The sequence below is a fragment of the Peromyscus leucopus genome, chromosome 9 (genome assembly GCF_004664715.2).
Source record: "Peromyscus leucopus breed LL Stock chromosome 9, UCI_PerLeu_2.1, whole genome shotgun sequence".
Lineage (NCBI taxonomy): Eukaryota > Metazoa > Chordata > Mammalia > Rodentia > Cricetidae > Peromyscus > Peromyscus leucopus.
The window spans coordinates 94,001,397-94,013,977 of record NC_051070.1 but is presented as its reverse complement, the minus strand read 5'-3'; the positions used below and the strand labels follow the sequence as shown (position 1 = coordinate 94,013,977).

Sequence of the window (12,581 nt, the reverse complement as noted above, 5' to 3'; positions counted from 1 at the left end):
GAGGGAATGCTCTTGTCCAAGCAGCCTGTGAAATCTTCAGTTACTTCTGAAATTCCAAGCTGCCAGGGATTGTCCAAAAGGAGATGGATGGTTTTATAATATTCATTGACATGCAAATTCCCTATGCCGAGTTATCTCCCCCTCCATCCATACTGGTGTTCATTTTCCTTCCCTTCAATCCCCAGAGTAAACCTAAGTTTGGAGGTGATCTGAAGGTAGACATCAACTTTGGTGTGGCTTGCAATACCTCATGTACATCATCAATGCTTTTCTGCTAGACTATGAACTCAGGCAGAAGGGATGAGAAGCTTTTTCCTTTGCTGTCAAACCTGCTACTGCACAGCGTGGGGGCGGGCAGGAAGCAGTTGAGGGGTTGGTTCTGATAATTATTCTAAATGAGTGCTAGAAGAAGTTTCTGTTAAAGTGAGACAATGTTTGCATGTTGCTGATCTGAGCTGTCGCTGCCCCTCACGAACTGCCACACTCAGGAGAGTGGCCCCTGTACCTAGCATAGGTAATATAGTAGACCTGGTCCTGATAGTTTGCTTATTTGGGAAATAAAGTATCCTTCCAAATACAAGGCCTAAGAAAAAGATTGTTGCTCCATGTTATAGGAAGAGAATAACTTGGCATGTTTGTGCTGTGAATCTTCCTGGTAGTTGTCAAGTGCTACTTCATTCTTTGTCCAGTTCTAGTCATCTTCACAAAGGGCCAGAGCTAACTACTCACTCATCAGCTACTCAGCCACTGGGCAGAGTTCTGTGGGCTGCCATGGGAAGTGGATACTGGGAGGAAGAAGGGATCTTGAATGAGAAAGGACATGGGGAAATGTAGTTCCCAAACATTCCCCAACAACAGGCCCTAGACAAGGTGGGAAGAAAAGACCCAGTGCAGAACGTGATGACTGTACCAATGGGGTCCTGGCCACTGAGGAGCCTGAACACAGAAAACAGACCTCAGGGCAGAGACGCCCTCTGTGCCTCTGGGACGGCGGCTATTGGTCTTGGAGTTAACCTCGAGGATGGAGAAATTCTAAACCACACAGAAAGAGTATTTGGTCAACCCTCATATCCACTTAACATTAGCTTGCTTCTTGGGAGTTACAGCCAAACTATTGCATTTTTTTCCCATTATTCGTAAGGAGGAATGGCGGCAAGAGAAGCAGTGGTGCCCATAAGAAATCTCTGCTCAAGTCTTTTCTATTCCACCACCCTGCAGAGCTGGAAGGTGGGGTGGGAAGGTCTGTTCTTCAGACCTGCCTCCTACAAGCAGCCCATTGTTAACTCTAGCTTTTATTAATAAGGAAAGGTCATGTGCCAGTTGGGGCAGTAGGAATGGCTGACACTTTGGACTCATGATAATACTGCTGAGCTGTTCCCCTTGCAAGGTACTGGGAGTTTCAACTGGTTGGATAATGCTTTGGAAACACCCATAAGTTGGAATGTATTTTTAGCAGAAGAAATAACCCTTTCTAGTTAATTAATTAATTACCTAATTAATTAATTAATTGGTGTATGTGTGTGTGTTTGTGTGGGTGTGTGCCTGTGTGCATGGAAGCCAGATGCTGATGTTGTTTTCTACCTGATTTTTGTTTTGGATAGGTTAACTCCCTTAAACTGGAGTTCCCTCATTTGGTTAGGATCCCTTGGCCAAGGAGCTCAGGGGATCCTCCTGACTCACCCTAACACCCCACTCCCACTCAGTGCTGAGGTCCCAGACTCATGCTAGCAAGCCCAACTTTTATGTGGACCCTGGGTAACTGAACTCAGGTCCCCATGCATGTACAGCAAGTACTTCCTGAGCAAAACCGTCTCCCCAGCTCCCAAAGTGATCTTTTCTTACAGGAATTTTACTTTCTGCTCTGGAAGCGTCCATTGTGTCTTACTGATTCTAAGGTAAATACAACTCCACCAAACACATCCAGCTTGCTCCATCTAAAATCACGGCCGAGCTTACAACTTAGAGCATCTTGCAAGTGCTGTAGAAATCACTCACAACAAAGCTGTCATTATGTGTGTGCGGCACTTGAATCCAGTTGAATGGATACTCACTAGGCGAGGACCACCAGAGAAAGGAAGATCAAACCTCTGAACACCTTCTAGTGAGGTCTTCATATAAAATCCAGAAAGCTGTAGCACGTGTGCTAGCTAGTGAGTGCTAGCTACTTAGAAATAGTGGTAGAGACTCTTAAGAATAGCTGCCTGGTCACTGCTCTTTATGTCATAGAGGATGATCCTTGTGAAAGAGAAACGTACTTACTAAAGACTTAGTGGGACAGTGAGGGAAGCTGTCAAGCTCTGAGAATAAACAAGTTTTAGGAGTGCTTTAAACAATGCAATTTGCTTATGTTTCCCTTTTGATGGGTAAAGAGAAGTGCTAAAAAAAAATCCATGTCTACATCTGAAAGAGCTGTTTTAAGAAGTATAAAATTAAAAGCGAGACTCAAAAAAGCATTGCATCACCATGTAGTTGACAGTGCTTTCTGGTTTTTAGTAGAACATAAAAAATAGTGTGCTTTACTGTTAATGACTTTTGAAAGTCTATAAAATGCAGTCGTTAGAGAGAAGTAGATGACTAGTTGAGTGTGTGCGTGTGTAAATGGTGGCTAATTAATTGAGCTGAACTTGTGTGTGGAAGTCAGCATTTCTCTTGTGCCTCAAAGTCTCTCATCTTACAGTTTTGAATAACAGATTTGATAATATCCTACTCTTTTTCTCTTTAAAAAGAATGCTGGGGATTCTCCCCCATGGTGGTAATTTGAAGATGCCATTCTCTACCCTTAGCAGCCCAAATCTATCTGTGCACTTGATACTCCATTCACTAAACTCTTGATCTGTCAGCTCATACCTCACTTGACTGCAAGAAGCAGAATTTTGTAGAGATGAGCAGAGTGTTTCACAGAAGCTAAGGAGGCTTCAGTGAAGTTTGGGAAGCTGAGTACTCTGGTGAGTAGAATTGCTTCACCATTTGCAATGTGATGGATAATTTCTAACGAGTCATCCATTCTGAAAGCACCCTTCCTTAGATCAAAAACATTGTGTGTGCACGTGCACGCGTGTGCATGTATATGTTTAATAGAAATAGTAATCACACTCATTTGCTCTATGTTTTCTTAAAGTCAAAAGCTAAGTGAGCCTCAACTGTGTCAAATAGGAATATCTGATTAGAATTTATGCAGAAATGAACGTTGAGAATCAGGAAATAATGGAAATGAAATCACCGCCCAGCTGTTTCAACCTCTGTCTACCCTGCACTCATACCCCGCAGAGGGAGGTCTGTGATAGTGTCTTCCTTGCAATATGCACAGACAAGGTAACATTTTTGTTCTTTTGTTTGTTTGTTTCTGAGACATGGTCTTACTGTGTAGCCCTGGTTGGCCTGGAACTCCCTACAGAGACCATACTGTGTGTTTCATACTCACAGAGATCCAATTGCTTTTGCCCCAAGAATGCTAGGGATTAAAGAAAGCACCACAACACCCAGTGGGTAACTTCTGATTTAAAGAAAAGGTTGAGATGCTGGGTGTCGTCCCTGTGCCAGAGTCTAGCATTGACTAAAGGGATGAGGGGATGGCTGCCATTGACTTTGCCACTTGAACTCCATCTTGGATACTTTGCTAGATAGACAACGAGTGAATCCCTTTAAATGAATCAGCATCCCTTGGCAAGATTTGTCTTTTAACTTTGTCTTATATTAACAAATTATCCCAAGTGATGCAGGGCAGCCTAAGAGAGAACCAGACTAGAAATGAATGACATGAGGCTTTTTTTTCTTTCCCTATATTAAAATTAAAATAGTAAAAGATGGAATGGGATTAAAGTAATGTAATCACCTTTACATGAAAACAAGTAAAAGCAACTTCACAGGTTGTTTCAACAATTCTGAGTCCACTGAAGCCATGTACATCAGAAACCTTCAGTTGCCTTTCTTTGCTGTGGTTTGAATGCAGACCTACTTCATTCGTCAATCATTAGGCCAATATTTATTAAGAGCCTATAATATACCATGCATCATGCTTAACTCAAGGCTTAAAGCTAAAGACATAACATATACAGTTCCTTTCCTATCCTGTGGCAAGAGGTATAATAACTATGAACAAATGCAATAGTCTGTGCTTCCCATGTAATAAATATTACTGATGACATGCTAGAAGAAACTATACCAAATAATCCAAGGCCAGAAAATGCTGCCCCACTGGGAACATTTAACCTGAGGATTGAGTTAGTAATGTTAGTTGGAAATGTAAAGTAAGTATGCCCTGTGCCAGGAGAACAGGATAAACAAATGTCTTAAGAAGGGTTTCTCTTTGACATTATACTGGCTAGGTCATGGAGTACTCGTTCTCAATTTTCTAGGGTTCTGTACTGTCTGCTGTGGAATTTGAGCAATAAGGATGAAGGGAAGCCATTGTAGGATATTATGCATAACTTAGAGTCTAAGAAGAGATGGGATGATTAGACAGAGACCGAGTAAGCTACTGGAGTGGCCCAGGAAAGAAAATTCAGTCACTAGAGCTGAGACAGTGGCAGTCAAAATTCAGATGTTTGATTTTGAAACATAGTCAACTGTAGTCATAAGAAAGAGAAGAAAGTCAAGGATGACTTTAGGGATCCTGGGGCAGTAAAGGGATTATTAGAATAACCCTCGGGGGGAAACATCAAAGATATTAGTTATTGATTTAGATCTTTATCTGTTCAGAAAATCTTACTTGAAATATGCTAGTAAAAATCTATTCATTGTAACAAAGGAAAATAAAAATCAATAGATGAAGGAAATCAAAAGCTGTGCATGAAGGATGAGATGGGGTCAGGGGTGGGATGAATCCAGCCTCCTTTACAGGGAAGGCAACCCATCTGACACAGTGCTTTTCAGAAGCCCAGGGTAGGAGGCAAACTTGATTCATGGTGTTCATAAGTGAGATGAAACCAATTGCTTGGAGAGGCTCCATCCTGCCTGATATTGAGACCAAAGAGAAATCTCTCCAATAAGCTTTTCTGGAAGGGATGCTGTCCAGTGTCAAGAACAACATCCTCATCATAAAGGCAGTGATAACCTTCCTCTGTGGCTTCCAGTCCCATCCCTCAGAGAGGACAAGAGCACCGAGTCAGACAGCATTGACGGAAAACCGATTTTGTGAGAAAAAGGGAGTGTTTCCATCAAATTTGACCTGAAGTGGTCCAGATTTGTCACTTTGCTGTCCTCTGCCTTTAATTCCAGGATGAAGCCCAGAGGACTTTTCTCATGTTTTGTGTATGTGGGTGGGTGTGCACACATTCCTGGCATGTTTTAGAGTGCAAAAGAAGAAAGAGCAGCTGGCAGGAGGAATATGCACAGCTTTAGAAGCAGACTCCTCCATAGGTATGTGCCTCTCAGGCAAGCTTTTGAAAGATTTTTCTGGATCAGTAAAGAGTTGGAGGATTTCTACATGGAAGCCAGCTGTTCCATGTTGTCAGGACAGACTAAGCCTTGTGCCTTTCCGGCCAAGCTGGGGTGGAATTAAGCCTGTCTCATGGAAGCTGTAGTGTTTAACAGTGAGCTATGTCTCAGTAGAAGGATGCCTGACTTTGCTTAGCAATGAGCCATAGGAGTAGTCCCAGGCAACCTGGAGTACCCCCTGGAAAGTAATTTGGGGTCCATTATAATACAGACAGATGGGAAATGGAGGTCCCAGAGTTCCCTGTTTTAAGGCACAACTTTAATCTTTATTTCAGAAGAATTTTAAAGCAGCCATAACCAAATACCCACTTTGGTCATAAAAAATAAAAATCTCAATAAATAGAGTATCCGGAGAACACAGCTCTGTACAGTATCATCCCAGTGTAGGCTGAAAAAATAGAATGCAGTTTTTTAAAGTTTCCATCAAATTTTCACCAACACCCCAGGTTTTTGGAGCCTAGGAATAGTAAATCTTTATTATCTTTTTAGCAAGATAAGAATATGGGTAGCTACAGAAAGCAGTTTTTCTGTAGTGTGATAGCTCCGTTACTACACTGTCGGCAGTACCTTTGGTTTAACCTTCCTGGGACAAGAGGCAGGATGCTGCTCTGTGGTCTTACACTGGGAGCCACTGAGTAAGGTCAGAGGCAGTGGAAGGAGCTTTAAAATTAGATTTGCTAGGTTTGGATCACTGCTTCTTTGTTTGGGCTCAGTGTATTCCTCTTCTGCCATGGATTACTCGACTATAGAAAGAGTCTGACCACAGGCACATGCCCTCCGAGAATGTGTTCCAAGGGTTAAGCACAAGAGTGTTGACATCTTAGGAGTGTCTTGACTACAGAGAGTGACTGCTCATCCTAGTAGAACTTTGTGCCCCACCTATCTCACAAATGTTGGGTATGAGACAGGCCAGGAGGTGGCCCAATGAGAGACTATAACTCACCCCTGTGTAATAACTTCAAACCCATGTTAAGTAGGTTTAAACAATAGTTCCTTTGACGCAGCTTTGACAGCTAAAAAGTGAAGGATAACAGCTGAAGCAAGAACTGCCCAGTAAGACAAGGTGTATGGACAGTGAGTGTGGCCCCTAAGAAGAATGGCTTAGCACACCAGTCCTTTGCTCTCAAGACAAGACAAGACAAGAGAGGTGTTGAAAATAGTGCACAGTTGGTTTGGGAACCATGGATTTGTTCTTCCTAATACAAATTTGCAAAGAATAAGTATTGTATGTATAGCAGCACTGGATATTTTACTTTCATTTTAATGTTCTGTAGCTTAGCCATATTAGATGTTCATACTGATCTAATAAATATGATACTCAAATAATTTATGTTTATTGAATATCTACATATTTCTTTAAAGATACATCTATTGACTATTTCAGAATTATCATTTGGTTAGGGGATGATGCTGTGACAGTAGGGGTATTCAAAGGCCACTGGCAGCATCAACAAGCTCCTGGGAAGATGGTATCCCAGAGAATACTTTCTTCTCTCCTCCACATCCATCCCTGCCTATTTGAATACTCCCCTGAAAATAAGAGTAGTGTGCTAAGTGGATGAGAGACCCTCTCAAGCCCGCTGTGTTACTGAAATCACTAGATGCTTCTTTAGCAGAAGGTGTCATGATATCAACTGAAGTGTGCCATGGACTGAGACAGGTCAGGCACTGGTGCTCTGGAGTATGTCCCTATGCAGTGAACATGGTAGGCACTGCCTAGTGTGTACTCATGCTCTGACTTAAACACAGGAAAAGTCCACCGTCTCTCGAAAGCAGTGACTGGCACTCTCCCTCCACACAAGCCCTTTCTTGAGCATTCCCTACCATTGCCTTGGGACCCTTCATTCACATTTCCACCCACATTCTCACACATGTATGCAGCACACTTTGGCTCTATTGGCTTTTGTAGATCTTAGTGTTTGGAGCTTTATCTACTCAGTCTTGGCATCTTGATTTTTTTCTTTATTCCAACTCTCTCATATACCATCTCTAGTGCTGGTTTGGTTTTTGCTGCTGTTGGTGGTGGTGGTGGTTAATTGGTTGGGTGGGTGAGGTGGTTGGTTGGTTGGTTGGTTGGTTGGTTGGTTGGATGGATGGATGGATGGTTGGTTGGTTGGTTGGATGGATGGATGGTTGGTTGGTTGGTTGGTTGTCTGGTTGGAGCAGAGTCTCACCATGGAACCCAGGCTGGCTGCCAATTCCCAGTCCTTCTTCCTCAGCCTCCCAAAAACTGGGATCACAAATATGCACTTCTAAATCTGGCTTGATTTAATTTTGAGGGTGAATATTGGCTTAAATCTATGACAGAGACCCCACTTCCTGTAGCTTTCTCTAGAACTTACTAAAAAGTCAATATCAAGCAATTTCTCATATTTTATTTGCCAAAATAATCTCAATCATGAAACTCAAGTACAATGAAATACCAAATACACCGTTTTAGTGGAGGTAAGCTCTTCAGATAACTGTGTAATCAGTTATCAGCCAGGGAGAGCGGAATAGATGGTAAGGATGTGCGTCTTGGTAGGACCTAAACATGAGTTGAACGAAGATAGTGGGAATAGACATGCTAATATGGACAAGGGAAAATCTATGAGGCCTCATCCTCAGAAGAACTGCGGCAACTAAGGAATGTAGAATGGAAGGAATAGTCTTTATCAGGGAAGAGAACACCAGTTGGTTATCCAATACCAAATGGTCAGGCCTGAAAACATACATACAAGTAATATTATATGGACAGAATAAGTTGTATTTGTGTTTAAGAGAGAGAGAGAGAGAGAGAGAGAGAGAGAGAGAGAGAGAGAGAGAGAAGAGAGAGACAGAGAGAGAGAAACAACAATGAATGAAAATGGAGTCCAGAAATTTTAAAGAGAGCAAGGTAGGATATATGGAAGGATTGGGATAGAAAAGGGTAATTTGCAGTAGCACTCAGGCGACAAGAACATGGGTCACACAGAGCACAGCAGGCACCACTCTGCATTCTCCTGTGTTCTCCTGTTGCTTTTCCCTTACCAGGCACTGAGCCTTGCTGGACCTCTGTCTGGTACAGCACCTGTGAGGTAGAAAATATGTGAGGAAGCAGAAATGCAGGAAAGGTGACGGGACTATTGATGAAGTGAGTGGGCAGGCAGCATAGAGAGAATTCAGGGCTGTTGACGTCTACAGGGCCTTTCCCCAGAGCCCCAGGTCAGAAAAGCACCTGGATCGTAAGCCTTTCCCATGGGGCAGAACACCAGTGCAAAGCTCAGAGCTAGAGTCTGGCCTGATGTGTTCAATGAGCAGACACAGGACAAGTGGGCAGGGCTCAGCCAAAAGAGATGGAGGGAAGGTAAAGGACCACATTAAAGTTCAGCCAGTGTCTCTGCTGATATCAGGTTTGTGACTAGAGCCTTCATTTCCCTACTTGCCAGACTTTGATGAGCTGTGTTACTTCTATAATGAAAAGGTCTTCTTAAGAAAAAAGGTATTCTATCTTGTATTAGGACTTTCATGAGAAGTACAAATAGTCCCTCTTCATACTCCTTAGTAGTCTAATAGACAATGGACAATTAGAGAAGTCTCTCTCTTGGAAACACAATCGTTCTAGAAGTTCTTTTAATTCCCCCTCAGTTATCTCTGCCATGCTCTCTGTGAGCCTGTTCCTGACTTCCTCCCCTCAGCTACGCAGCAGGTGCCCATAGAAGTGATAGCTGACCTCCGCTGTCCTTGCCCATGCTACCCACCCTTTCCTTGCTGGCTCACGGAACTTAATGGTAGTGTATCATCAACCATGGCACAGCTGACCCATAATCAAACTGGGAGGAGAGTTCACAGAAACAAATCTTTTTTTAAAATGCTACACTGAATCTCCTTACTGTGTCTGCCAGTTTAAAAATATTAATGAGGGGGCTGGAGGCACACGCCTCTATTCCCAGCTCTCAGAAAGCAAAGACAGGAGGATCTCTGTGAGTTCAAGGCTAGCCTTATTTAAAGAGTGAGTTTCAGGGCAGCCAGGGCTACACAGAGAAACCCTGTCTCAAATAACAAACAAAAACTATGTTAATTAAAATGTCAATGGGAATTTTGGCCTTAATTGCCTAAACATTGTATTTTTGTGTAGCATTTGGTCATTGATAAACATTTTTTTGAGACAGGGTCTCTCTATATAGTCATGTAATCCGGGCTGTCCTCGAACTCACTATGTAGACCAGGCTGGCCTTGAACTGACAGAGTTCTGACTTCTGAGTGTTAGGATTAAAGGTGTGTGCCACTATGTTTGGGCTAGATAAAAGTTCTTGATTGAGATCATCTAGTTCACTGAGGAAAAAATAAAACAAATTAAATAAATCAGGAACATTTTCTGTTATTCCATAACTATTGATCAGGCCACTTAGATATAAAGAAATAGGCTTTAAAAATAGTGGTTTCCAGCCAGGCAGTAGTGGTGCATGCTTTTAATCCCAGCACTTGAAAGGCAGAGGCAGGCAGATCTCTGAGTTAAGGCCAGCCTGGGCTACAGAGTGAGTTCCAGTACAGGCTTGAAAGCTACACAGAGAAACCCTGTCTCAAAAAAACAAAAACAAAACAAAAAAGTGGTTTCCTAAGAAAAAATATACTGCCACATGCACTTTTGTTAAGTCTATGAGAGTAACATGTGAAGAAGACATATTAATCTAAAACTCCACAGGTAAGTGCTCCATAGTTGTGACTTTCACTTATCTCAGAAGTGATCAATGTGGAAATTTCTCCATCAGCAACTTTCAGTAGCTCAGTAGGCACATACTTCAGAGGAATATCTAAGTAGCATAGGTGTTCTATAAATACTTATTGACTTAGTTAAGCTTTGGTTCCTTGCGTCTCTGATGAATAGCTCTTCAGTGGATGCCAGTGTGGTGATTCTGGGACTGCTCTGAGATCATCTTGGTTTGCTCCCTGCACCAGTGGTTTTGTGTTCAGGTTTTAAGCCCATCTCCAGGAAGGAAACCCAGATTTGGGGGAAATGCACTGCTCCGTGAGGTTCCCTTATATTTAAATAATCCCTTATATTCGAGCTTTACAAAATTCCTCCACTCACAATAAACTCTTCGCCTGTGGGAAAGAGTGTCAACTACTTTTTATATATATTTTTATTATAATTTTTGCTCCTCTGATCAGGGTGATTAACTGAAATCTTGGCTCTTTTGCCTACTTTTTTATTAAAATATCATAAAATGTTCAGACATCAGCATAAAAACTGCTGTGACCTCTATTTATAATGGGAGAAAGTAACAATTCCTTTAGAATATTCTTAGAGAGCAGTGTTTCTCACCAGCCCCTGAAGCCTGCTGCTCACCAGGTCTTTGCGCATTCCTACTCCTGTGTGCAGGGCTGGAAAAGGCAGGGAAGGGAAAGTCTGGAAAGACAATGGTTTGAAGCCAGCCTGAGATTCTGTCTGAGGCTGTTTCTTTGCTCTTCCTGTAAGGTACCTCTATTTCCTACCGCCCATTATACTAAGTGAGCACAGTAATCTTGCATGCTTCTTAAAACAATATTATGATCTGGAATCAGGAGACAGTCTCTTGGCCCCTCTGCCGTTCAGAACACAGTATGCACATGAGCAAAGTGGAGATTGCCTCTCCACGCAGCTGTTTCTGCTGCGCGTCTGTGGAGCTGGCCTTAGTTAGTGAAGCTGTAAGGGAGCCTGCATTGCTGGCCCCTTTGTGTGCATGGCCTGTCTTTCATCCCTGTCTGTCGGAGAACTCACCAGGTCCTTCCTATGTCCTTAGTGCAAGCTTCATTTAAATAAGGGTCACTCATAAAAGCCACTGAAGGGGAAAGCAGACCCTTCGGGCAGGGTGCTGGGATCGTATTGCTCACCTTGTCATGACAAAACAGCTGGGAGAAGTTATGTCCGGGAGGAGGAATTTCTTTTGACTCACAGTTCAAGGCAATGCAGCCCATTCTGGAGGATGGCTGAAGGGCCTGGGTCCCTGGTGGCAGGAGATGGGGAGGTAGGAAACGACGTCAAAGACTTAGACCAGAAGTCAGGCCCGTCTGTAATCAGCAAATTCTGTCTATGGCTGCATGTCCAGCTAGACCCCATGATATTTCTTGTCATTTGCTGACTTAACCAATTCCTTGGCAAGTTCTGTGAGCCAGATCTTTGAATCCATCCTAGTCTCTGTGGCTAGAGCCACCATCTTCTCCCTGGGTTCAAAAACTCTTTAACTCTCTTCATGCCTCAGTTCTTGCCCTATAGCCGCCATAGGTGATCTTTGAGGATAATGAAGAAAACTGTAGTGACTGCTAAAAGTCTTCTAGTAGTTTCTGGTTCTCAGACTAAAACCCAACTTTAATGTGGTCCTTTACCTTCCCTCCATCTCTTTTGGGTCAGCCCTGCCCACTTGTCCTGTGTCTGCTCATTGAACACATCAGGCCAGACTCTAGCTCTGAGCTTTGCACTGGTGTTCTGCCCCGTGGGAAAGGCTTACGATCCAGGTGCTTTTCTGACCTGGGGCTCTAGGGAAAGGCCCTGTAGACGTCAACAGCCCTGAATTCTCTCTATGCTGCCTGCCCACTCACTTCATCAATAGTCCCGTCACCTTTCCTGCATTTCTGCTTCCTCACATATTTTCTGCCTCACAGGTGCTGTACCAGACAGAGGTCCAGCAAGGCTCAGTGCCTGGTAAGGGAAAAGCAACAGGAGAACACAGGAGAATGCAGAGTGGTGCCTGCTGTGCTCTGTGGGTCCCATGTTCTTGTCTCCTGAGTGCTACTGCAAATTACCCTTTTCTCATGGTCTAGGTAGACAGAGACAGATACTACTGTGTATAACTTAATGGTTTTGGTTTTGTTAACATTTTTTTCCTTTGTTGAGTTTTACTAACACCATTAATTTTATTTCAAGAAACTTAAATGGTGGTTTTTGGTTTTTTTAGCCCAGTTGGGAAAATTTATAAAGCAAATACTCCTAAAGAAGGTTTGGTATGGTCTAATGACCTTGCTCCAATGGGACTCTAGATTCCTGCTGTAGAGACAGTGTTTTGAGAGCCTTCTGTAACCTGAGCTGGGCCTAGGCCTGACCTACAGTTTAAGTACTCTGGTTGACTTGGGTATCCAATCCCTGTATTTGGCCTTCTTGATACAATGTCTTACTGCCTGATACCTGGGACCAAAGAGCCGGAAGGATT

The 12,581-nt window shown here is 43.0% G+C and overlaps 1 protein-coding gene across 1 annotated transcript in view; it reads left to right on the top strand.

The window, feature by feature from the left end:
* The window catches only part of Rarb (retinoic acid receptor beta), a 648,871-nt gene that overhangs the window by 254,828 nt on the left and 381,462 nt on the right, over positions 1-12,581 (top strand). The gene's annotated exons all lie outside the window — the stretch shown is intronic.